This window comes from Cydia amplana, chromosome 8 (assembly GCF_948474715.1).
Source record: "Cydia amplana chromosome 8, ilCydAmpl1.1, whole genome shotgun sequence".
In the NCBI taxonomy this organism is placed as follows: Eukaryota; Metazoa; Arthropoda; class Insecta; order Lepidoptera; family Tortricidae; genus Cydia; species Cydia amplana.
This window is the reverse complement of record NC_086076.1, coordinates 896,629-923,404: the sequence shown is the minus strand read 5'-3', so window position 1 is coordinate 923,404 and position 26,776 is coordinate 896,629. Positions and strand designations below refer to the sequence as shown.

The 26,776-nt window shown below is 36.1% G+C and overlaps 1 protein-coding gene and 1 long non-coding RNA gene across 3 annotated transcripts in view; both read right to left on the bottom strand.

The window, feature by feature from the left end:
- Positions 1 to 26,776, bottom strand: part of LOC134649955 (uncharacterized) — a 183,932-nt gene that overhangs the window by 90,966 nt on the left and 66,190 nt on the right. The gene's annotated exons all lie outside the window — the stretch shown is intronic.
- On the bottom strand, positions 24,606 to 25,275 carry LOC134650465 (uncharacterized). The gene is made up of 2 exons (XR_010097042.1): positions 24,972 to 25,275; positions 24,606 to 24,913 (listed from the first exon to the last, which is right to left on the bottom strand). It is a non-coding gene; the product is annotated as an uncharacterized LOC134650465 (long non-coding RNA).

Sequence of the window (26,776 nt, the reverse complement as noted above, 5' to 3'; positions counted from 1 at the left end):
AACCAATCGTAACCAAATTTGGAAATATAAATGATTATGAAATTATCTGTGTCGGACCGTTTTGCTTTTTTGGCTAATTGATATCAGTTTTGAATACCACGCCTCTCATTGCGGCATAGTCAATTAGGCCATTTTGGCCATTTTTGAAGGGCTCTAGCGCTTTAAAAAACAAAAATATCAAAAAAACAAAACAGTCCGACACAGATATTGACAATATTAATCTGTGTTGAAAAAATCATTGCTCTAGCTTCAAAACCCACGGAGGAAACAGTCGAGTACGTTTGTATCTTTACCAGGGATGTTGCGAATATCCGCATCCGCATCCGCAACCGCGGAACTTCCGCATTATTTTCAACATCCGCATCTGCATCCACATCCGCATAAAATTGATGCGGATGTGGAACAGGTCGGTACAGGAACGTCTTAGCATCGGCGTAAGTGCTAGACTGCTAGGTAATTTAGTCATTAGCCAAAAAAACCTATTAGAAATTAGCAGTCAAGCGAGACTGGGACTTAATGTAAGGAACCCTTGGAACGCGAGTCCGACTCGCACTTGGCCGGTTTTTTGAAATATAAATTTCAAAAATAAAATATTTGACGTTTTTTATGTACCTATCCTGACATCCGCATCCGCATCCGCATCAGCGGATGTGAGCCTTTAAGCCCTTGCTACACGGTCGCCGACAAGCCCCTCAGACCGCGTGGCCTTGGTCTGGACGGACCGTGTAGACAGTTGTTTCCAACAAAATTTGACCAAAACTGACCAAGGTCAGACCAAGGACAGACGGTTAGAAGGCTTGTCGGCGACCGTGTAGCAAGGGCTTTAAAAATCTGCATCCGCATCCGCATCCGCGGATGTCAAAAAATCGGCATCCGCAACATCCCTGATCTTTACCACTCCTGTTGCCTCTTAAGTGCAAAATAAAAATAAGAATACGCCGACAGTGATAGAAGATAGAATGGACGCAAGCGCAATGCAATGCGCATTAAGATCGTATCAGCATGTTAGCTTTCGGTATTGTGTAGTCATTTAGCCATGTTCATTACTTGTTAGGTATGAATATGGTGTAGGTCAGTGGTGTCAAGACAAGCATATTTGTGGTATAATTAAACCTTGTAAGAGCGCAATGAAAATATACATGCGAAAGAGAAATCAATCATATTTCTCGTCATACTTTTAGTTTGTAATTTTTATTTTAAGGCATTTTATTGTTTATTGTATACTGCTTGTTTATAGTAATAAATTAATTTATAAGGAGGCTAACTGCTGAAAATAAAGATACTAATAGGCCAATTCGAGTTTTAGTAGGTAATTAGATCTCATTCCAATATGACACTGATTTGATACTGATCTGTCAGTGTCATATCAGTATCATATAGGAAACAGATGCATAATATGCACATATGCATGCATGCACAGATGCAGATGCATAATATGTTAAATACAAACCCATTTTCAATGGTTTACAGGCCATTCTAGTTTTAGTTATTGCATTATTTTAAATATGAATAGCTGTAGAGCTGCTAAGAAAGGATTTATTAAAATTCAGGGGGTACAAATATAATATATTAATGCAAACATATTTAATATTTCGCATTCCTATTTTTGACATTGTTTCGTTTATTATTGTTATTTTTTGACGATCCTGCTCAGTTGAATTTTTTTCATATTATGAATTTATTTAGATTATCTTGCTATTATTTAAATGTATTTCTGACGATCACAATATAGATTCTTATAAATTGACATTAATGTAATTTGTACTGTAATCATATGTTGTGAAATAAATAAATCTAATCTAATCTATAAATATAATTTATTCAGCAAATTTCGTTAGGTCCTTAAGAAAAATAACTTAAAATATCTAAATTAACCCTTGCTTAATTTGAATAAAAACAATTAATTAATAACCTACAAATAAACTAATCAAAAAGACCTCCGCGAGCTGTACCGGGTGCAAAGGTGTCCATCACACTGGCTGCGTTGCCAGTATTGCCACTTTGGATTTGGATAGCTATATGGCCAACCTTTGCACCAGGTACGAACCCGTTTAAAGTGTTCAATTACTTCTAAATAAATACGGAACCCTAAATACCAACAAAGTTGCAGGCGGAGACTAGACTATTATCTATGTTCGTGCTCATATTCATTGCATACCTACACTAAATATTGTCCATATATACGTAACTCAAAACGGATACAAGTGTGTGAGATAAATTGATAACCTCTCTCAACCTTACCAACTATGTTGTCCTGCAGAAATCTGTCATGTACAATCTAATAAATGATAATATAGGGCCCGCGGTGCAGGGAAAGGACATATCGAGGCCACATATGGCCGCAGCGTGAGGAGTGGCGTGCTCTAGTTTTTAATTGATTTACATATATTATCTTGTGCACGAGCAAGTATATGTGTGTACGTATAATAAGTTGGATAAGTCTTAGTCATACTAAAGTAGAAAAACAAGAATTATCTTTTATGTAGGTACCTGAGAAATCAGGATACTGAAGGATGTCTGATATGTGGGCTACCGCGAAAATTTATTATTTTATTAATGCAATAATTAATTCATTTAATTAATTTTATTTGATAGCGTGACGTGCGTTTGCATTATATCTATTTTTGTATGGGATTTTGAACAGCGCGGCAACGGGACGTTTTGGAAACTCAAAATCCCATACATAATGACTCTTACCTTAACGAAAACGCGTACGTCACGTCACGCTATCGAATGAAATTTACACTAGGGGTACTGATATCTACTTGTTTTGGGGACGAATTACAATGTAGAGTAATAAGTATGTAATTAAGGTTCGACCTGCACATAGCACCGATCAAGTGCTCCGAAAGGCGTCGACCTTAGCTAGCACCTTCATGAATATTTTCCGACCAAGCACGCCTTTATACGGGCTTAACCACTTCTAGCGGTTACAACTGAATTGTTCGCTTTTAATTGCAAGTGTCACATAAAACCGATAGCTTAATGAGGAAGTAAATTTAATGTACACACTTCAAAGATATGTCAACACTTTTGCACCTTACTTCTTTGGAATAAGGCGAAGAATGTAAACATACCTTTGACATCGCATCGACTGTACTTTAATACAGTTTTACGGAAAGTTTTTTTTTTCAATATATTTAATTGACACTTAAGTAACTATTATAAAGTATAAATGTCATTAAATAAACTGAATTATTATGTTATTAGAGTAAATACATATATGCACATTAAATTATCTCTTTACTTCCTTGAAACACACGATATAGCTGCGTTTAGAGACCAAAGTATTTATAACTGCAATAGAACACATAATTTTAACATTTATTCTTTAGTAAATTATTATTTATTCTTTCAGTAAAACGTTTACTTACTGCCGTATTCGAACTTCAAGATATTCACAAGAGACGACACGTACTAGATCCATTCTAGATACGTTATAGTTTAGATTTCAACTAGTTCTCTTTTGCAGCGCAATTCGGGCAACCAATGTCACTTTTACGATAGATCGGGTTAGATATCTATTAGATGTGAATTAGATCTCTAAGTAATATCTTGTTGAAATCGTTCAACAGTATCTCCAGAATCGCGGAAATGTCAAATTTGACAGGTTAGATCTTAAACATATCGTTATCGTATCTTGGCGATGTCTAAAAGATATCTAACAGATGTCTATTACAAAATCCGAATTGGGCCGTTAGTCATTTACCTTGTCGTTAGAGTTAGATTTATGTACTAGGTATAATTAACTCATACCTTCACTGAACGAGCCAGAGTGAGGGGCGAGCGAAGCGTCTCCGTTTCAGATTGAGCAAAAATGCTCTCGGATGTGGAGACAAATGCGAAACCACGACCTGTGGGCCGTTTGTCAAAAGCTTGTAACTGTAATACAAGTGGAAGTCCCTTTCTAACAAAAGCAGTCAAAAAGTGACATCCGCTTGTATTATAAGTAACAAGCTTTTGAGAAACGGGCCCCTGTGCTGTGATAATGCGACTTGTAGAGGAGACCAGTCAAAGCACTGTTTTCTACAGGTCGCATTTGTGAACCGATTCTCTTGAAATGTTGTAACGAGTACGGTAATTATATGAATTATTTTTAGATTAAGTATTTGGATATTGTTAAAGGGGGAGCCATACAATTATTCAGTTTTAAGCTCTGCTTGCGAGCTCTAAAGTTTACAGAGCCAGATATTAGTTTGCTCTCAAAAATATAATATATCATCATTTCCCAACAGCAACGTACCTACTCTAATTTCATCCAAATAGTAACGCCTTATACTCGTCTTATTATGATAATACATCATATTCACCGATTGCACCGCCTTACAAAACATGACATAATCATTATTTACATTACCAGTCTTGATGCAACAGTATGTATCCATTCTTCATTCATTTTCTTTTCTGTGATTGGCTTCAGTGAGTGAAGCAAATGACCTGTGTCGGCGAGTTAGGTAAGTTTAAATACTAGGTTATATGATACAATACACGGAACAATTTCCCTGAAGTAAACATTATAATTTAGTACCGAATTAATAAAAAAAATGTTTTTATAACAAGACAACATGCATATTATGAATGACTTTATTTAAATATGTGATAGAATAAAATGAGGGTTATATTGTATCAGCGCGCCAAAAGTATATGCCACTCTGAAATTTCAACGCGAACTGTACCTAGATATATATCACTAGTTCGAAAAGCACCTATCACAGTTTAATTGTTCTTCATATAAAGACATATATACTATTCACGCATAGTCCCATCCGCTCCTTTGCATGCTGACTATACAAATGTGCTCAATCATAAACGATTTTATGCCATTGCCAATCTACAAATTGAATCAGCTGTCAAAATCGCAATGATAACTACATTAAGTTCAATGAACATTTCAAAATCCCATCACGTAATAATAGCAATCTTCAAGTACCGTAAAAATGAGATCTGATATAAGATACAATAGATATACTTCTTATATAATCACTTTGAAATCATCGAATTACCATCTTCATAACTCTAAACATGGAGACTGACATCGTTAACTATTAAAACCTCGGAAAACTATGTCCAATTTATTTGGAAAATAAACCTTATTCAGACAGCAAAAGGGTTATATTTGAAAAGCAATGTCGGGTAAAAGGAGCGGTTATTTAGTTGCTGCTAGAGTCACGCAATATATATAAATCAGTACAGTTTGAGATAATTTGCAAGATAATGAGAAAGCCATGACTTATGCATCATTTGGCGGCTTAATGCGGTTTACGGTGAAAACCATAAGTAGATTGTGCGATTTGCAGAGGTTAATGACGTAATGACTACACAGTATAGCTAGCTATACTATAAACTATAATAGTTCATTACTGTACAAGTGCGAGAAGTAGGAAACTCACAACGAGCCGCGATAAATTAAAACACGACCGAAGGGTCATCGACACGAGTTGCGGATTTCCTTTTCGCACGAGTATTGTACAACGTTTTACAGTACATAATTATGATACCTATGGCCCTTTAAATTGTCGACATACGCACGTATAAGTAGCGCTAGTTACCGCACTAGGGAGGTAAATTAGTGCCATATCTTATGTACTGTAAATATAAGTAAAGTGTCTTTTAAATACGGTTAACGACAAAACCATAATTAACTCACACAATTACATTACATTATTATAGGTCAAAAATGACCACCCTATTGTTATAGGGTCATCTTAGTGTATTTTAAGCTTATGAAGAATTTTCAGGACTTAAGGAGGCGATGAGGCTTGAATTGAGTATTTTTTTTTCTATCTAGGCCGTTAAAAGGCTAATGCAGAAATAGATTTAGAATTAAAATACATCGAGTCAGTCAAACAATACTTACCTGACTAGGTACATATATAAGTATTTACCTGTACCTATATAATAGACAGGGATAACGATAAACTTAAGAGTCAGTGACTCATGGTACGGATACAGTAGTATATTTTCTGAGTAATTAAGACAAAACGCTAAAACCCGCTAGATGGCCATATCTCCCGTCGCAAGTTTCGCGCGGCGGTTAGCTTTTTAGTAGAGGAACTAGAGAAGTTGTATGAAAATTTGTATGTGAGGGTCAAAATAATTCCCACAAAGACGGGGTTTGATTTTTTTAGTTCTTTGTTTGTATCTTTTTGACATACTAAAAATATATCAAAATATATGTATGCAAAACGCGTTTTTTTGACCACCAAAAATGTTAACTTCGAAAATTAAATAAAAATGTTACTTATATATCGTGTGTGGTATCAAATTACAGGAAATTAAATAGTGAAAAAGGTAATGACGTTGAATAACAATATGGTGGAAGAAAAAATTAAAGCTTGTGCAGTGTTCAAAATCATAATTTTAATTGCGTTTTTTTAGTTTTTCGAAAATAACTTTTTAACGGTGGCGCATACTCGCATAGCAAAAAAAATTCTCATACATAAGTAATTTGCATAAAATTGCCTACAAGAAAGATTCAGTACAATGTTTAGCTAGGATCAATATTCAAAGAGATATTAACGTGGGAAATTTAATTCACTTTAATCACTTCTTAGGTCCCTTTTTTTTGGTTTTTCATAAATAACTCGTAAACGGTGGCCAATATAAAAAAATGTTGTTTAATGTTAATAATCTACACAAAATTCTCTACAAAAAAGATTCAGTACACTTTTTGCAGGGATTAATACTTAAAAAGATAATAAAGAGGGAAAGTTAATAATTATAAATTCTAAGGTTCCTTTGTTTTTATCTTTTCGTTAATAATTTGAAAAGTATGACTCATAGCAAAAAAATCTTATACATAAATAAGAAACATAAAATTTCCTACAAGAAATATATATAACACTTTTCGCTAAGATCAATATTAAAAAAAAAAAAAAACAAAGCAGAGGGGTAATTTAATTACAATAATTTTTAAAGTCCCTTTTTAGTTTTTCGTAAATAACTCGTAAACGGTGCCCCATAGCAATATAGGTTTTTATGGATAAATAATTTACATAAAATTTTCTACGTAAAATATATTAAACACTTTTCTCTAGGATCAATATTTAAAACGATATTAAACGAAGAAAGTTAATCACAATCAGTTCACAGGTCACTTTTTATTAGTTTTTCGTAAATAACTCGTCAAAGGTGGCCCATTGCAAAAAAATATTATACATAAATATTGAACATAAAATTGTCTACAAAAAAGGTTTTGTACACTTTTTCGCTACGATCAATATTTAATGAGGCATTAAAGGGGGTAAGTTTTTTTACATTGTATTTTTTTTTCAGAGATTCAGCCACCACTTGGTTTTTTATTTTTATTATTTTATAAAATCAACCTCATAACCTTTTTAAGCGTGCAATTTCCTGTAATTTGATACCCCACACGAATTTTAATATTTTTTTGATTTTTCTAATTTCAAATGTCAATAAATGCGTTTTGCATGTATATATTTTGATATATTTTTAGTATGTCATAAAGATACACACAAAGAACTAAAAACATCAAACCCCGTCTTTATGGGAATTATTTTGACCCCAAAGGCTATATCTCCTCTAGTATTTGTTTCCGTCTAATTTCCTGGTTTTCCGCCCCCTCTTACTTAACGTATCATTTATAATAATTACTAGCGATCCGCCCCGGCTTCGCACGGGTTAACAAATTATATATAAACCTCCCTCTTGAATCACTCTATCTATTTAAAAAAACCGCATCAAATTCCGTTGCGTAGTTTTAAAGATCTAAGCATACAGACAGACAGACAGACAGACAGACAGACAGCGGGGAGCGACTTTGTTTTATACTATGTAGTGATAATGTATTGTTTGTATTGCTTACCATATTTCTGTAGATTAGATACTTAAATAACATGTTTTGGAAATAAAGGAGTTTAAAGTTTATCTTGTTTAACAACGTCGACGTATCAAAAAAATCAAAAGTCGCCCACACATGCCCCACATTCATAATTTAAATATCGAAACACGTTATACATACACAGACGGGATCAGCGTCAAGGAATGCAAGACAAAAGGTTAGAAAGCGGTCGTCCTTGCGAGAAAGCCAGTGAAAGTATCAGTCGACTTGACACCCCAGAACCGGTATAGCTGTGTCATCGGTATTACGTGTTACCGGGGTCAGAGCTTGACCTGGTCAGATGGATGCTGTAAAGTTTGTAAATAATACCAGCGGTTGTAGCATGGTCGCATTTTTATCGCCTGTCACGTTCTAATAAGTATGTAAGTGCAAAGTGACAGGCATAGTGAAAAGTGATAAAAATCCTACCATAGTAAAGCCGCAGGTTGCTGGGATCGTTGGGCCCGATTCAGATTTTGAAATAGACATCTGTTAGATATCTTTTAGACATCGCCAAGATAGATAACGATATGTTTAAGATCTAACCTGTCAAATTTGACATTTGCGCGATTCTGGAGATACTTTTGAACGATTTCCACAAGATATGACTTAGAGATCCAATTCACATCTAATAGATATCTAAGTCTATCTAACGTAAAAGTGACATTGGTTTCCCGAATTGCGCAGCAAAAGAGAACTAGTTGAAATCTAAACTACTTATAACGTATCTAGAATTGATCTAGTACGTGTCGTCTCTTGTGAATATCTTGAAGTTCGAATACGGCAGTTTATCTCTTCTGTTTTATTGGCATGTGAAGAATACTTATCGCCCGAGAATAAGTAAGGTATGATACGAGGACCAATACGTATTAGTATGTTACACATTAATGGACTTTTGTTCGAAATAAATGATTTTTGATTTGATTTGATTTGAATGCGACCTTGAAAACTTCAAGAAATCTCAAAGATAAGATCTTGAAGGTGTCCATTTGTCCATGGGTGACGGCCATTACTAATCATCAGGCGATATGTAAAAAAACTTAGTAGGTAGAAAAAAGGCGCGAAAATTTGTATGGGAGATCAATCCACCGCGCCTGCTTTTTTTTGCCGTATTTTTCTACTGATAAAGCTCGCTTGTCAGAGTATAATTAATTACTTAACTTCTTATTTAAGTAAAACAATAAACGCCGAGGAAGTCGGTATCCGGCTGCGTGTCTTCCGCGGTTCTTAGAGGAACTTTAATTGTCTAATTGTGTAAATATTACTTGAGATGTTAATTGGTAAAACTCTAATAGCTCTTAGGATCGTGTAAATTAATTAGGGAAGTGTTTTTCTAAGATCTATTATTTTAATCACAGTTTCTTGAGTACTAGTTCCTCTTTTGTTCCGGAATAAAGAAAACAGAGTTATTTTAGCATACTGAGTAGTATTTAGTCCTTCACAGCAACTTGCAACTGTTCAAATTAAGTAATTGATTTTTCACCTCAGCAGCTCGAACAAGGGTACTTTGCTACTTAAAAACGCAAAATCGCATTTTGCTCACTGAGTGAGACAAAATGACATTCAAGTGACCTTAATATTCAAATGTCATTTCAACATGCGGGGTCTAATACAAGTTCGAAATACTTGGATTTTATTATCTCTGTCCCTTTCACGTGGTTAGCAAAAAGAAAGAGACAAAAAAAATTTCAAACGACATTCAACGGTATATTGACGGTTTATAATAGACCCCCGAAAAACGTCAGAACGCATCGTTCCAAAACACATACAAGTATGAATTCTTAATATGTAATTAATGAAAATTAAGTTTCAGATTTGATAAAAACTGATAAAAACACTATATTTTACGTAATTTATTGTACGATTAAAATAATGAACTCAAAAAATACACAGTATATCACGTAAAATAAATACTTATACTTTTAAGAATCTCTACAATAGTATACAAATAGTAAGTATACGCAACTCGAACCGTATCTTACAATGTTTTTTTTTACAAAAAAAAAGTTGCCGGTACAAATGTCAATCAATTATGGTCGTTGTTTTCATATATTACCTATTTTACTGAAATTTACTACGTTTTGTTTTTGTGTTTGATTGTGGTAATTATACTTAATTGTTAGTATATGTTAAGAAACATGACTGAATAGATAAGTGATGGAGAAGGATTATATTTTTCGGGTTGTCTAAATGTTCTCACTGCTGAGGTGAAAAGTTTTATGAACTACACGAGATCAAAGTTATTTACATCTCGTGCGCTTTTGAGTCCCTTACTACGCTCAAGATTCTAAATTAGATTCACTCGCTACGCTCGTGAATCTACTATAGAATCTTTCGCTTGCACGGGACTCAAAATAAGCACTCGAAGAAATATCAAACTTTGATCTCTTGTTGTACAAATAACTATTACAGGCACTGTAATGTTTTATTTTACGTAGAAAGTTAGTGTAACTGAACATAAAACACCCGTGTGGTGTTTTTATGAAACTTGCTTTCAGCTCGTTTCGAAAACCCGCTCGTATTTTAATGCCATTCATTATGTAGCAGTCACAAAAAATACTATTAAATACCTACATTATAATGTATCTTAAATTCATAAATGGATCCGAGTATCATAAATTTTATAATGATTACGCATAAAAAAAAAACTTTTTTGTAGTAATTAAAAATCCTTCAGTTTTAAAATTAGAGGCTTATTAATTTCTACCTAAATATGTTACAATTAGTAAGACACCTGTTATGTTAATGTTCATGGCCATCAAAGCAACTAGTAGGTACATAAATAACGTAATAAAACTGTCGTCTAATATAGAGTAGACACCTGAATTACTTTTTTTTTTAATTAATAAATATGGATATGAGTGTGGCTTAATTTTGACTATAGAGAAATATAGTAAGACAAGAGTGCTCACTCCATACATCAGTTATACTATTAATTTCAGTGTCTACATCTAGCATCGAGTAGCGGAACTATCAGTACTGCTACTTGACAATAGATGTAGGACCGACCGGAAAGTCTTATCTCAACAGCATAAGACTTTCCGGTCGGTGCTACATCTATTGTCAAGTAGCAGTACTGATAGTTCCACTACTCGATGCTAGATGCTAATAGTCTTTTTGGTACTGTATGGAGTGAGCAATCTATGTATTTTTTTCTCTATGGTTTTGACTGACTTGGCGGAGGCACTTCCCCCAGATCACGTTTTTACCTACACTGGCTCTAAGTTTTCGGGCTAAGTGCTGAAACGTCCATGACCATAAAAAACGTCGAAGCAAGAGCTGACATCTTGCCCCGTCGCCATGTCGCTCTCACATCCTCTCGCCGTGAGAACCGAGGGAGAAACTTCATTAGTCGCCTGGTTAGGACAGTTAATGTCACAGAGATTAATTGGCATTAACTCCGACACATTCACATTAAGATACACTCGACCACCTTTAACTCCAATTGACATTTAATGTGTAGGTGCAATCACGTTTGCGTACCGCGAAACCACTCAACTAATCCAAAATCTTCCAACTATTTATAATAGGTTGATCACGAAAGCTGACGTTCAGTTTTAAACAAATCTCGCGCTAGGGACCCGTTTCTCAAAAGCTTGTAACTTGTAATACAAGTGGAAGTCCTTTTCTAAAAAAAGCTGTCAAAAAATGACATCCGTTTGGAATATTACAAGTTACAAGCTTTTGAGAAACGGGCCCCAGGTATCTCTTTTTGTACACAGAGATGCATAACTGCACTTTTGCAGCTGAATGGAATTCATTCATAAAGTGGGTAATAATGGGTAGGTATGCACTTTTGCAGCTCACTGTTAATAAGTTTTTGGCAAAAATATTCATTTCTGTACAAGTTTTTATCGCGGACTGTACTTTTCTTTCTACAGGCAACTAATATTCATCGAGACAATTCTAAAAACCCCAAACACAATTAGGTTTCGTTGTTTTATCACAGAGTTCCTATGGCCACCTCCTGTCTCCATCATCAGATCAGCTCGATGGTACCATAATATTGCATTGTCACCCGACTTACATATGTATGCAAATTTTCAACTTCATTGAAAGTCGGGAAGTGGGTCAAATTTAGCTTGCAAGATTTGACCCGTATAAACATAGTTACATAATACATAGGTACATTGCAAGTTAAATAAAAGCTTGTAAAAAAATAACAGTTGCTTTGGGCAGGTTGGGTGAATTAGCCAATCTAACTGGCATTTTAACATCTAGGAAACAGCGTAGGTACACAAGTTTAACCGGTTCAACTAAATAAGTACTTACTCGTAGTTTGCCACTATAGACTTTATTTGATTGAACGATTATTTATAAACTTTAAGCAATCATTGATAAAAATACAACTTATATGTCTGAACTCTATCAGCAACTAATTAATTAATACTTGGCTCTACACTCCCACGCCCAATATACATATATAAGTATACAAGTTATTACGTAAAATATTATATTTAAACACGGAGACCGATTCGGAAAGAACAATTTGTTAACATTTTGATCTTGTTACGATATGTCGTGTCATTGAGTCAAACGAACCTAGCCGCTCGCATTTAAAATCAGAGCATAACTTTGATTATTCTCTGATTTTAAAATTACATTCTTTTTTTATGATATAGGAGGCAAACGAGCACACGGACCACCTGATGGTAAGCGATTACCGCCGCCCATGGACACCCGCAACACCAGAGGAGTTGTAAGTGCGTTGCCGGAATTCTAATATATTTATATTTATTCAATATAATTAAATATATTTATTTCGGATAACAAGATCCATACATTGCACTAATTACATTACATGGCATGAACATTCAAGTAACATATACATATCTTATGCCTGATACTAGTTTTGTTGCTAGAAATTGTTATTTATTTACACTTATCGGTGCGCGTAAAATACACTGCGAGTCGTATCATAATCATAACAAAATCAACACTTTAACAAATGATTAAATCAGAATCGGCCGACCAGCTCAATCAGGTGATTAGACAAGATAAGGAAATGGCTGTTATAAGCATGCTTACAATCTATAATCATTACCTTGGTTTACCTGTTGAAAGTTATATTAAGATAACATGTCTTGGGAACTTCGATCAACACGGAAGGGATGCGGCATTCGCACTATTTCCCCTCTGCCTAGGTACAAGATCAACTGATCTAGCGCGGGTAATAAAACTAGTTGCGCTCGGATTTTTAACTAGACCGATACCAGACGCGCGAGTGAACACAGCAGCAGAAAAAATGCCTAATTGCTTGGTTTTTTGTTGTACAAAGAGGTCGGGGACATCAAATTTACAAAAAGAAGGTGTTACATTTCACATGTAATATTTTTTTTTACATATCATAGGTTTAATTACATTTAAACACAATTATTATATTTTAGTCTCATGTAATTGCTGGATTTATCGATTTTGCTCGCCCAGTACAAATTGCGGATCGGTCGAGCGACAAATCCGACTTCCCATCTCTCAGAATACAATAAAATTCTTTGACGATAATGTGTTAGTGTGCGTGTTGTGACACTTGTGACTCGTCCGTACACAAAAACACATCGAGGTGTGCAAGATTTGTTTGTGTAGGGCAGGGATCGGAACCGGTTTTTTGCAAAAACTAAGAAATAACCATATTTTTCGAATTATTTTATACTCTAAATGTAGGACTCAGTTGTGTTTTTAGGTTACGACTTCGTATTATTAGATTGCCCAATTAGAAATGAAGTAATTAGCAAAGAACGAAAAAATACTGTTTCCGTTCCCATACAAAAAATACCGGTATCCGATCCCTGGTGTAGGGTGTCATTTTCTATGTATTTGTGTCGTCATTACAGATTGGATTTTGTACGTAAGTGTGTGAGAAGTGCGACTGTGTGCACGTTCCCCCCCGCGAAAAATGGCAGAATGATGTGTATGTCAAGATATCGCTTGGACCTATCCCTTCCGACGTGTCGGAAGCCCGTGTTGATCGAAGCTTGGGAATAACTACAGAGCACCTACCGCGAACCACGTTCGAAGTGTTGCCTCTCTGTCGCACTTGTAAATTCGTACGTAAGTGTGACAGGGAGGTAGGGAGGGAGGGAGGTATGGTTCGCGGTAGGCCCTCTGAATGGAGAGCTCACATTTTAAGATTCTAAACTACTCGTTTAAGATTTTATTTTTAGAAACGATGGATAGTGTGCATGTTTAGTTTGATGACCAAATTTCATAACAGATGGCGCTGTTACGCAAATTAGGTAACGCTAGTTCATCGTAAAGTGAATAAATGTTTAGTAACGTAGCAACTTATTTAAACAAAGTGGTCCTTCGAGCCGGATGTTCTAATAAAGTACCAGACCAGGCTTCCTCCTGTGCCCTGTTTGTCAAAAGCTTCTAACTTGTAATACAAGTGGAAGTCCCTTTTTGACAGCTTTTGTTAGAAAGCGACTTCCACTTGTATTACAAGTTACAAGCTTTTGATAAACAGATTATTACAGTGCTGATCTGATAAGTCCCCTGGAAATTATGAACGGAATATCATTTAATATTTTCTTGTCACTGGCTATTCTGTGAAGTAAAACATCGAAATTAAAGCAGACTAATCCTACCTAGACCTAGTTTATTAACTAGTAAATAGCGGTCGCTTTCGTCAAAATTAGGGCGGACGTTTAGGGCTTAGATAGCCAAGCAGGTCCTGGCTTCAGTAATATGCCAAGGTACCTAGTATGAAAAAGAGGAGAGGCTGTATAAGATTTTACTAATAAATTACTTTCTGATATGGCTTTTCAGTAGATATAAATACCTAAATATATTATAAATATTATAGGACATTACACAGATTGGCTGTCCCACAGTAAGCTCAAGAAGGCTGTTGTTGTGGGTACTCAGACAAAGATAATAATATACAAATACATAAATACATAGAAAACACCCAAGACTCAGAAACAATACCTGTGCTCATCACACAAATAAATGCCCTTTCGGGATTCGAACCTAGGACCGCGGCTTCACAGGCAGGGTCATTACCCACTAGGCCAGACCAGTCGTCAAATATGACGAATATGGACGGTTAAATAGGATATCGGTAAAACTAATATCAAAATAAGGTCCCTGTATCTTTCAGGAACATAACCTTTTTATTTCTTTGTTTGTGAGTATCAGCAGAGATTAGTAAATAAATTTTGAACACATAATATTAAGCAATATAAGCAAAGACCTCATAGCATGGGTCAGGGCATGTACGTGCCTCGATATGTCGACGCCCAACCTTCCTACACAGATCAATTTACAGATATAGTCAATCAATTGTTCACAGAAGCCTCATCAATCCGTCTGTCTATCGGTACTTATCTCAATTGATCTATTAACAAAAACAATTATAGCTAATGCAAAGTAAACGCAGTGCGAAATTAAAATCATGCCTTAATGATAATTGTTAATTTGCTGTTTAAATGGTTATTCTCACTATAGTATTTAGAGGTTGATTTAAAATATAGATATAATTAAAGTCAAAACAAGTAGATGCGAGTTTGATGATATAATTTCATCTAATTGTTGACTTCATCGTTATCCCTGTAGATAAATAAAAAAATCTACTTAACAATTTTTTTTATGTCTTAGGTATTCATAGTTACCTAATAAGTAGTGGACCGTCATAATTTAATTTGATAATGATTTTTACATTAGTTAGTTAGTTATATATCTGATTTGATTTGTTGATTTCAACAGCGTACAGTATAAATGATCGCAAACAGTTTATTCCCAGAAGGTTTGATTTCAAACAGATCCAAGGATGACTCACGTTAGACGTTAGACCGGGCCCGAGCTTTCGGCGCTTACTTTTCTATGACAATGACAGGTGATCACGTGACGATTTCCATAGAAAACTAAGCGCCGGAAGCTCCGGCCCGGACAAGGCCCGGTCTAACATGAGTCATCCTTAACATTTCTATAGTAAGCATTCTTGTGCAAGAATTCTATCGTAAACCTATTTCTCAGTGTTTTCCCATCGATTTCCACGTTTCCTTACTGTTACCTAACGCTATGGCTCCACCTTTGACCCTCCGTCCTACAGTAATTGTTCACTTTCGTTATGTTATGTGTGTTACCGTACCGTAACGATCCAGTTGTGTTACGTAATGTTCAAGTGAAAACCGGCTCTTAGGTTTGCTCTTCATTTATATATCGAGGCAACTTCAATCCTCATAAGAGTCATATGATAAACTTTATGCTGTTTTGATAAAATAAGTAAAACCTAAAGCCGAGTTTTTTGCGACGGTCAGAAGTGTTAGGTTAGGTTTCATTAGCCTACAACAGGGAGTCCCACATAACCATCCCGGCCCGTCCCCGCGTCGGGTGGTATGCGTAAAGCATTTCCCCTCTTAAAAAAAAAAAGGTTAGTCACAGTATTAGCAGTTATTTTATTATCGGTAGTTTATAATAAATGTTGTGTTGTGAGAACGATGCTTGTTTTATCTTATTTCTGTGTAACTTTTTCTTATTTAACTATTTGTTCACTGCATGTTATTTTATGTCTATTTCTTCTTGTCTGTTACCCTCCGAGACTCTTCTCACTTGATGGTTTCGTCGGAAGACCAGCGCTAGAAGCCACCAGCAACATGCTGAGATGAGGCCATTTCGTGGCACTTTGATCTTATTTTGTGTTTTTTTTGTTCATATTATTCGCCGTAATGTAAGGATTGACCGATTTTGTCAGTACTAACAGACGGCAAATTTGTAAAAATCTCCCATTCCTACACATATTAAATTTCGGATTTTTTTCTGCTTTACCAGACTATATACCTATTATTATAACACTCACTACTCAGACTCCATCCATCTATAAATCACTGTGTGTAACTTAATCTAGACCACTCTCTACGCTCCAGTTAAGACTAGAAACATTTATGCATCGGATGTGCGAATCCAACAAAATCAGTTGTGTAACTTTTAACATACACAAATTGGGACAATTTTTGACACCTGTCGTTTCGAAAAGGTTATAGTGACAGTTTAAGACTTATTGCATTGTTAAGTATGAAAATATGGTTATTGATCTTATGTGACAATATGTTATTATAATATGTGATATATTGCTAAATAAGCGGCTACAGTGACACATTGAAAGATTGATTGTTTGTGTAAGTCAATGTGCATTTGTGCAACTTTGTAAATAGAAATAGAAATATTTATTTGCTTAAACATGGTAATTGCATATAGATGACAAAACAAGTAACAATATTAAGAATATATAACAATAACGAATATATCACCGATAAGTCGGGAGATGACTGCTGCTTATTGAGTTTAAAAAAGATACGTATTAATACAAAAAGCTCTTATGCAATTGTTACAGTAAGTACAGTAGGCCTAGCACATGATTGGTGCGACAGTATCTCGCGGCGAGATAGACTACCCGTATTTTTCTAACTACGTTAATAAAAGAGGGACGGGTAGTCTTTCTCGCCGCGAGATACTGTCGCGCCAATCATGTGCTAGTCCGGCTGAAGTCTGTAAGCGGGCGAGGGTTTCATAATTATCTGAGAATAATTTAGTACTTTAGGAAACAAATCATTATAACCCTCACCCGCTTAGCTACTTCTGCTGCTGACTATACGTAAAAATAAATACGAAATTACAATACCTATATGGTCAATGTGGCTAATTCCGCCCTAGGGACTATTCCGTCCACCAGCGTAACAACAAACAAAATTGATAATTTCGTCGACAAAGCAGCGATTGCTTTTAGTTTCAGCAATCAAAAGCAGATGTTTTTAACAAGCTTTTATTAGGTCGACCTGTATGTAACTATGTAATGGAATCTAAGGTAACTAATTTAACCATCTTCCAAGGATCGTAGCGTCATGAAAATTGGCAGCTGTATGTAGTTCTGATGACAATACAATAATATGGTACTGTCGAACTGATCTGATGATGGAGACAGGAGGTGGCCATAGGAACTCTGTGATGAAACAACGCAACCTAATTGTGTTAGGGGTTTTTAGAATTGTCTCGATGAGTATTAGTTGTCTGTCGTAAGAAAAGTATAGTCAGCGATAAAAGCTTGTACCAAAAATTAAATTTTTGCCAAAAACTTATTTCCTATGATTGAAAATCAAAGAAATATACGCTCGTGGACGGAATTAGCTACATTGACCTTACAAATATAAAATGCAAGCATACAATAGAAGTTACAATGGAATTCGTTTCTTCTTAGTTATTAACAATTTTGCTTATAATGTCTCAATATTAACTTTTGCCTCTTATTTCAACGGCTACCGAGCTAATATGAAGAAAACCAGCAGGTCAAGAGTCTATTATATTCCAAGCAACTGGAGTTCATTCGTTCCGTTCCATTTCCTCTGCAGTGGTATGTGAATAGAGAGAAAAAGAGAGCACGATCGCAGCTTCGGATTCTGTTCACCAACGCGCATGCGCAGCGGAACAGAAGTACCTGTTATGGGTATGTCGGCAACTCACGCGCCGACCTTTAGAGGAGAAGGGCTTGCTGAAAACTATACATACGAGTTTAAACCATAACTTTATGAAGATAAGGCTGAAATTTGTGGGGCGTAAGATTTGCATATTTCGATAATGTTGGCTAAAAATGCAGTTTCGAATTTAGAGTACCTAGATTGGGTGTACCTATATATTATATGTTTAGTGTCAGTGTTTCGCCTTGTTAGGTCATTTGTTAATTAAAATCTTACATGCAATACGTAAATACATTTCTTCAATTACTTATGTAATTTATTAAATTACCAAGCCAACTAAATGAGACTTAGTAACTGTCATGGCTCCTCTACACGATGGGCCAGCGACGGCCATTCCAAGGGACGCATTTATGCGTTAGAGGGAGCAAGTGATATTGCTATCTCATTCTACCGCATGGCTGCGTCCCTTGGAGTGGCCGGCACTGGCCCATCGTGTAGAGGAGCCTTCATATGGACAGGGACCATTACTCGTATTTAATGCGGAAGTTATAGGTACTATGTAGGTACCTATACCTGCAGGTGTGCCCCACCTTAACAAATAGCGGTAAACAATATACCGAACCTATCTCAATTTGTTGTCATTGCAACCGCTAACAAGTAACTTTCGATGATTCCACACGACAAGCGTGAAGATTGAAGAGTTCAAGTGTTTAACCCTAGCGCTGCGGGGGTCGCGGTCGAGCGTTAAGGGCCGATTACACGGAGCTAGTTGCTTATCGGACATGGGATCGTAACACGAGATAAAATATATCAGCACTTGCGATATCGCTACTGGCTCCGTAGACAACATGCCAATCGCTAACGCTCAGTAGCGAACGAAACGCAACTGTCACTGTCACACTAATATGGAAGAGTGATAGAGACACAAAGCGATTCGATGGCGAAGCGCAAGCGATTGTCACCTTGGCTAGGCCGCCTGGAAGGAAGTCTTAAATGAATGAAGAATCGCATAAAAAACTTGCCTTACGAAAATGACTTGACCTACATGGATTAAAAGTTCATATTCCCGTTTGTGGTTAAAAAATTATGTATGTGAAGAGGCGTCTCTAAACTAAAAATGAAGACACTGTTTTTTTTTTCTTTATTGAATTTTACTTTTAAGTAACTAGATCCTTGGGTATATGTATAATATAAACGGTACCTACATTTTTGTTGCATGTAATCAGTTTAGTACGATAAATGCTTGTCAAAAATCTTCACAGCATAATCATACGATTGCGTCCAAAGTCGTATGTACTAGCAACTTGTACCGTGTAGCAAGCAGAAGCTGTCAAGTCGATTATCATCGATCGGTTACCGACGATGATATGTTGACGCGTGTGCGGTTAGATGTCGTCTTTGTCTAATCATCGTGTTTATATCATAATATCCATCTCAGTTTATTTATAATTAAAGGGTTAAGCCAGTTAGAAGAAAACAAATACTACATCTCATGGCTCCTCTACACGATGGGCCATCAAACTGGCCCACTAAGATGGGCCAGCGTGTAGAGAGGGTAGTAGTGTCGGATGGCTTATGGCTCGGCGGGATGGCTATGGGATGGCCACGGTGTCGATTTTTCGTCCGTGGGTCAGCGATGGCAGCACGCATGTACACGTGGCCTATTCCATAGTGCGTGCTCTTAACCACAACTTGGCCATCTCGCTAGACCATCGTGTAGAGGAGCCATCATATACTGCTGGGAACGTAGCCTAATTGCCCATCGAGATTTTTTTTCTGGATGACAGATGCTACGGAAAGTAATGTTACTGTTTCCATACATTATTTATGTTTCGACTGGCGTTTTCTATCAGCGATATCATCTCGGCCAGGCCCATGAGATAAAAACAGATGTGTAAGTTGCCAAAAGAATCTAAAAACATTGGAAATTTTTGCAAAGTTTCACGAGAACACAACTACAAGTTGTTCCATTTTAGAAATTTCCCTAAAGATATTTTTTAGAATATTCCAAGATCCTGGATATGGAAACATTTGCAATTTAGTTGATGTTTCAAAAGGCAGGCAAATTTTATAAAGACACACGTTAAACCTCGTCAAGCCAAGGCATGCTAAAGAAATAGAGATCAAAATCACTCTAAAAACATTATCCTTACTTCATCAGTTAGGTAAAAAAGCCATTAGCTAATTGTGCAAGATCTATTTTAACACTACCTGCTTTAACACTGCAGCAACTTATTATCTAATAAAACATTATCATAATCTCCTAATATAATGAAACTAGTAAATTGACTAATATACTTGCGAATATGAAAGGTCAAAAGACTTGGCTATTTATCAGCCCATCTACTTTAACTACCAAACATTACAGCACTGGCATTTGTTTTTTAAAGCGGTATTGAATTATTACCGCCTTTATCAAGATGGCCTACATACTTTATTTTACAGTTTTAATAATAAAAACTATACAATCGATATTTTATAATTAACCTTAAAAGTCTTAAAACCTTATAATTACGCGATTGAAATCTTTCAAGAATTAAACATTATCTTGGCTAATGTCTTTGTCATTTATTAGGCCTTGCGTTGCTATACTTAATAGCAATGAAAAAGGGTAACTTTGATTGAATATTTATATAGGTACACGAGGCTCCATTTTATTGCTCTGGAGTATAAGTACTTACCTAACTAACTCGATAAGTAGGTACATAATAATATTTACTCTGATATTGTGGCATTTAACAAAATGGACACTAAGAAGTTTAAGAAACTTCGATAATAAAGGTCATTTAGAACGTTCCAATAGTAAACATTGTCGGTCATTATATATTTAACTAAGGACCGTAAATTTAACTATATTTACCTAACGATAATATTCAAAATAACCTTGCCCTTTATTGGGTCATTTTTAGTTGAAAATTACCGGTATAATTCTCGAACTATTTCGATGTCTATTGTCCGACATCAATCATAGGTTGTTTTGGTTCTAAGTAATTTGGGCAGTATTATTTTAATAAGCATAGGCTACCAGTATTGTTTTTAGATTATTAAACATCCTGAAAATGCGCATTTTGATCAAAATAGGTACTTGCCAAAAAGATATGAGAGGTGACCAACAGCTCGAAGCCTTCAGAGCGATAATTATGATACACGCGTGAACACGTACCTGCGAACAAAAAGTTTCAAAGTTTCAAAAGGACTTTCAAGCATTCAGGAATATTACATTGAGCTCATTGTAATATTATAAGCTTATGAACGTCAAATAAAGCTTTACCTCTGCCCGAGAAGATTTAAATCCCTCCACAATTTGACGAGGTATCCCAATATGGGACCAGTAAGAAACTCGGCGAGACACAGCTTTTCAAAACAACACATTCATATAATTAACATGCATTAAATTAAAAAATACACTTTAAATTCATGAAATAACATTACAAGTTTAAGTTTACAGTAAAAGCATATCCTATACAAAGATATCTTTCAAATCCTCGATCAAATCTGAAGACATTATTATTACGTGACCATCAATAAAGATAACTTATTGTGGACAAAAGCCCACAAAGTTGACAAACGCCAATTAAACTGTTTTGTCTTACGTTTGCGTAAACCCTACGTAATATTTGTTTATCATCTCAAAAAACATCTTCACAGTGCCCGCAAAAGGCCGTAATGTCATTTTGAAATTGAAATTCGAAAGATATATGGTCATGTTATGTAAGATTTAACGATTAAGGGCCAGTTACACCAACCACATTTGACAGACTGATAAACGTCAGCCGGCGCGCCCCGGCGCTTTACTAACTTTTCCATACATAAACATTTAGCGAACTCTTTAACGATACGAACAGTTTGGTGCACCCGACCCTAAATCAGTTATATAACATGATTCGTTGGCTTTAGCATGTTAATCAAAGTTACAAGATGGATGTGAAGTACGGGAACAAGTTATTTATACATGTTTCCGGAAAGTTTCTATACTTAACCGGTTTTACCGGTGGGCGTTCGCTAATCCATTAATTAAAGTATAGATTTTTTTAGGTTATGTGCTTACACATCTCGGCGGCCGATTGTGAAATCAGGCAGATCATGAAATACCTAGGCATATCATGAAGCGTGGAAATCATTGTCTCGTTTCCTGAGTCGACGGAGCTTCGCTACACGGGGCTCCTATTTCTAGACAGTTTGCCCGTAGTGCATCTAAAGCAACCTAGCAACCTAACGAACCTATACTTTTAATGTAACTACTATCATCAAAACATTTCACATAAATTTTACGATCTACCAGATTTTACGATTGGCCGCCAATATAGATATGTAGACACCTCTTACTCCATGCTTTAAATAGATTAAATACCTACGGTTGTGTAGGTACTTTCATATTCAGACATTTAAATGCACTTGTTTTATATTGATCATAAAGCCAAAATAATTGACACAAATTGCCAATAAAGTATTTTGTCTTATTTGAGCTGCATCGTTCGAAGCATAAAAGCTTTTTAGGCAAAAGGTAGCTTTTCAGGGGGCGATTACACAAAACATCCTGGATCCTGATACGTCAAAAGTGTATCCGCATATCCAAAAGGTCTCCGGACATAATAAGATTATATTATCTTATCTAAGTAAGGTAACTAGGTATTTATAATTTGTATCATTGCCAAAATCTGGTCATAAAACGTACCCATCCCCTTAAAAAATTAAATCGGACATACTTACGTATTAACATGTAAACCAGATTGTTACTGCTAGTGTTATTACTACTAAGAAACGCTTTATACAGAAATGAAACTAGTAGGGTAGGGTAGGGTCACCTGTTTTTACTTTCAAAAAGCACACTTAAGTTGAACAGGCTTGGGAACACTCAAACTTAAACAAAGCCAACCACAATCTGCATAACGGCATGATTTGCTGTTATTTGCAGCTTCTCACGATATTCCCTTTTGCCTTAATACAAAAATAATGCAGTTTATTATTACTAGGTTACGTGACGGTAAGGCTGTCTTCACTTTCACTGGTGATTGTTCACTCAATTATGTTTGTTTTCGTAATAAAAACGTGGCTTTCGTACAGTTGGTTCAAATAGAAGGCAAGGCAAATGTTACTTGGTTGTGAAAAAACGAATATTCGCATCCATATATAGTAAACGCGCGATGTGACATAAGGTTTGGAATAGGCATCTTCCACATTCCTACAGAAAACTTAAATAGAAAAGTACTTAACCAGTCAAATAAGTTAATAGATGACAAAAATACATTAGAGTCTGTGCGGAAACAGAAGAGTCGTGAAATGTATGGGTTAATCCCTTACATTGCACGACTCTTCTCTTTCCGCACAGACTCTACAAGTTTTTGGAAGGCAATAGGAAACTTATCGGTATAGAGATTAAAGAAAACTAGTATATACTTACTTAAGCTAAAATTTTAAGCAAAAGAGCGAGTATAGACGGAGTCCCTAAATTTCAACACTTCTAAAGTCCGAGTACGAATAGTTTAATTGTGAAAATTAATTTTGATAATTGAACAAGCGAAACCAATCACTTTTAGGTATTATTTCCCTTTTTTTTTACAGAGGAAGCATTATTTCGTAGATTGACAAGGATTTGTAACTGCTTATATCAATAACTAATAAATGACAATAGAACCAATTTATAAACCCCTTAAGGTAGAATATATATAATAATAACCCAGTCGGAATATCAACCCACGCCTTTTGTTACAGACATCTTGAAGTCTCATCTATTTAAAAAAGTTCAAACAAGTGGCTACTTAAAACCATTTCAACATTCATTTATCATTAGAACTTTAACTATATACCCTATGTATTAGAGTAGATTTTCTATTGAACGCTTTTCTGAAACGATATAGGATAGCAAAGTTATATATTCACTTGGCAAACTCTGGAGTGATCGTGCGTTCATAGTAAATTTGCACCTGCCATTCGATGATAGTAGCACCGCTAACTGCATGTACAACTTTGCGAATAAAGACCATTTTGATGCCATTGTTGTAGGGGGCCATCTATCAAAAGCTAAGGAGTCTGTAATGGCCGCTAATGGAGTATCGTGTAGTATTTTTCATCGAATGACAGCAGAGTCATAACAAATCGTTGATTTGGCAATCGATATTTCGCAATAAGTGTGAGAACTAGGGAACGAGCCTTTTGTCGCTATTATAGACAAACTAACTTTCCGCCTGCGACTTCGTCTGCATGGAATAATGATGATAATTGATAAAAACTCCCTGTGCCGATTTACGACTGTCTCGGTTCAAGCCTCAAGAGGTAACAGACAGACAGAGAGAGATATGATATTAATAGTAGAGATATGTCTCCCACAAGTAAACATCCCGGTTATATTAAACTCTTCTTCTTCTTTCTCCGGCCTTATCCCATGTTCAATTGGGGTCGGCTCTCCTAATCGCTTTTCGCCAGCCATTTCTGTTCTGGGTCGTCATTGGGTCTAATTCTAGAGCTTCGAGGTCACTATTTACTACTGATAGCCATGTGAGTCGGGGCCTTCCGGGACCTCTTGGACCAGTGGCGATGTCTAACACTTTTCGGGCCATATGGTCTTCGGGCCTTCTCATAACGTGTCCGTACCAGCGTAGTCTCGTTTCGGATAGTTTATCAGATTTCGGCGTTACTTTCAGGCTTCCACGTATATACTTATTGGCTACTTTATCCATGAGGGTTACACCTGCTGACCAGCGTAACATCCTCATTTCAGCTACATGTACTTAGTTGCTGTTCCTGGTCCTTTCTGAGTGGCCAGCATTCGGCACCATATATCATTGCTGGTCGTACAGCGGTCTTGTAAACCTTTCCCTTGACGCGGACGGGCATCCTGTTGTCGCATAGCACACCGGTTAAACTTCGCCACGTTTTCCACCCCGCATTAACACGGTGAGTGATGTCTGCGTCGATGTTGCCGTTGGTAGAGAGTACACTGCCTAGGTATTTAAAACTGCTAACACGTTGAAGCTCCACACCTTGGAGGGATATTTTGTGTTGGGTGTTACTACCGGAGAAATTACAAGGCATTACTGCAACAAATAAAATAAATAAATAAATATTATAGGACATTTTTACACAAATTGACTAAGCCCCACAGTAAGCTCAAGAAGGCTTGTGTTGTGGGTACTCAGACAACGATAGATATAATATACAAATACTTAAATACATAGAAAACAACCATGACTCAGGAACAAATATCTGTGCTCATCACACAAATAAATGCCCTTACTGGGATTCGAACCCAGGACCGCGGCTTCACAGGCAGGGTCACTACCCACTAGGCCAGACCGATCGTCAACACAAAATATTATACATGATACTATTTATTATAATATTACATACATTTTCTTGACGCTATGTTAGTTACAAATAGGTAAAAACGGTATGAAACTTGTAAACAAACTGCGTATTTATCAGAACCCTTGATGATATATTGATGGCAGCTGTACCTATATCACAACAAATACCGCGATAAAAGCCGATATTACGCGTTATTTGCGACGCTTGCGCACGATCCTGGCATTTCAGACACCGCCATCAAAATACCCATCGTCACTCCTTTTCAGCAATTAACTTTGAACCTTAAACAAAACAGCGTAGGAACTGCTTTCGCGTGCATAATTTTAGCAGCAATCTGACCTGATGATGGGACTGGCGACACTTATAAACAAAATTCGGAAGTAACTTTCTGTTTCACTCTTTCCAATTGTGAATGATCGCGAGCGAACAGGATAGAAATAGAACGAAGTTTTGTTTTTAAATATAAAAACAAGAGACACGATCCGAAAGACGTAGTATTCATAAGATGTTTCTTTGTTAGTTCTTTGACCCTAATCGGGTTATATAGAGGTCAAAAACCGTCGTCACCTACAATAATCTGCGGAGGTGTGATCAAATTAATTTACCGCATTTATACAGATAAATGTCTAACAAACGACAAAATGATAAATTACTTAAATTAGTAATTATAATGAAACATAAATGTAAACAGATGGCTGATTTCTGACATAAACTTTAAAAACAAAAACTAGACTGCTTAAAGCTGGTTTTAGTGTCACGCGGACCGTCCGTGTGGATCGCTCCGCACCGCCAAATTGTATGAGAAAGCTGTCCACGCGGACAATCGTCCGCGCGGACCCGTCAGTTTTACTCTAAAACGCTCCTTGAACGTACATCATATTGTTCCGGTGCGGAGCGATCTGCACGGACGGTCCGCGTGACACTAAAACCAGCCTAAAACGCAAAGTACTCGTAAGTACGTTTAATTAAGTTACGTGTCTCATATATTTTCACAAGAGCAGTTATAATCGACCATTCGTAAGCCTTCTTAATACTTAATATTGTAGACAAGATCTTACCTATCATAAATAAGTTATTGATTTTGTCATTTTGATAATATAGTTCTATTAAATCCTCTAACTGTATTTGTCATTAAAGCTTAGACAACAGCCAGCCAAATCTACAGCGATATAACGATAAGCTATCGTAACAGTCAATTAAAACACCATTATAAATAGTTTAA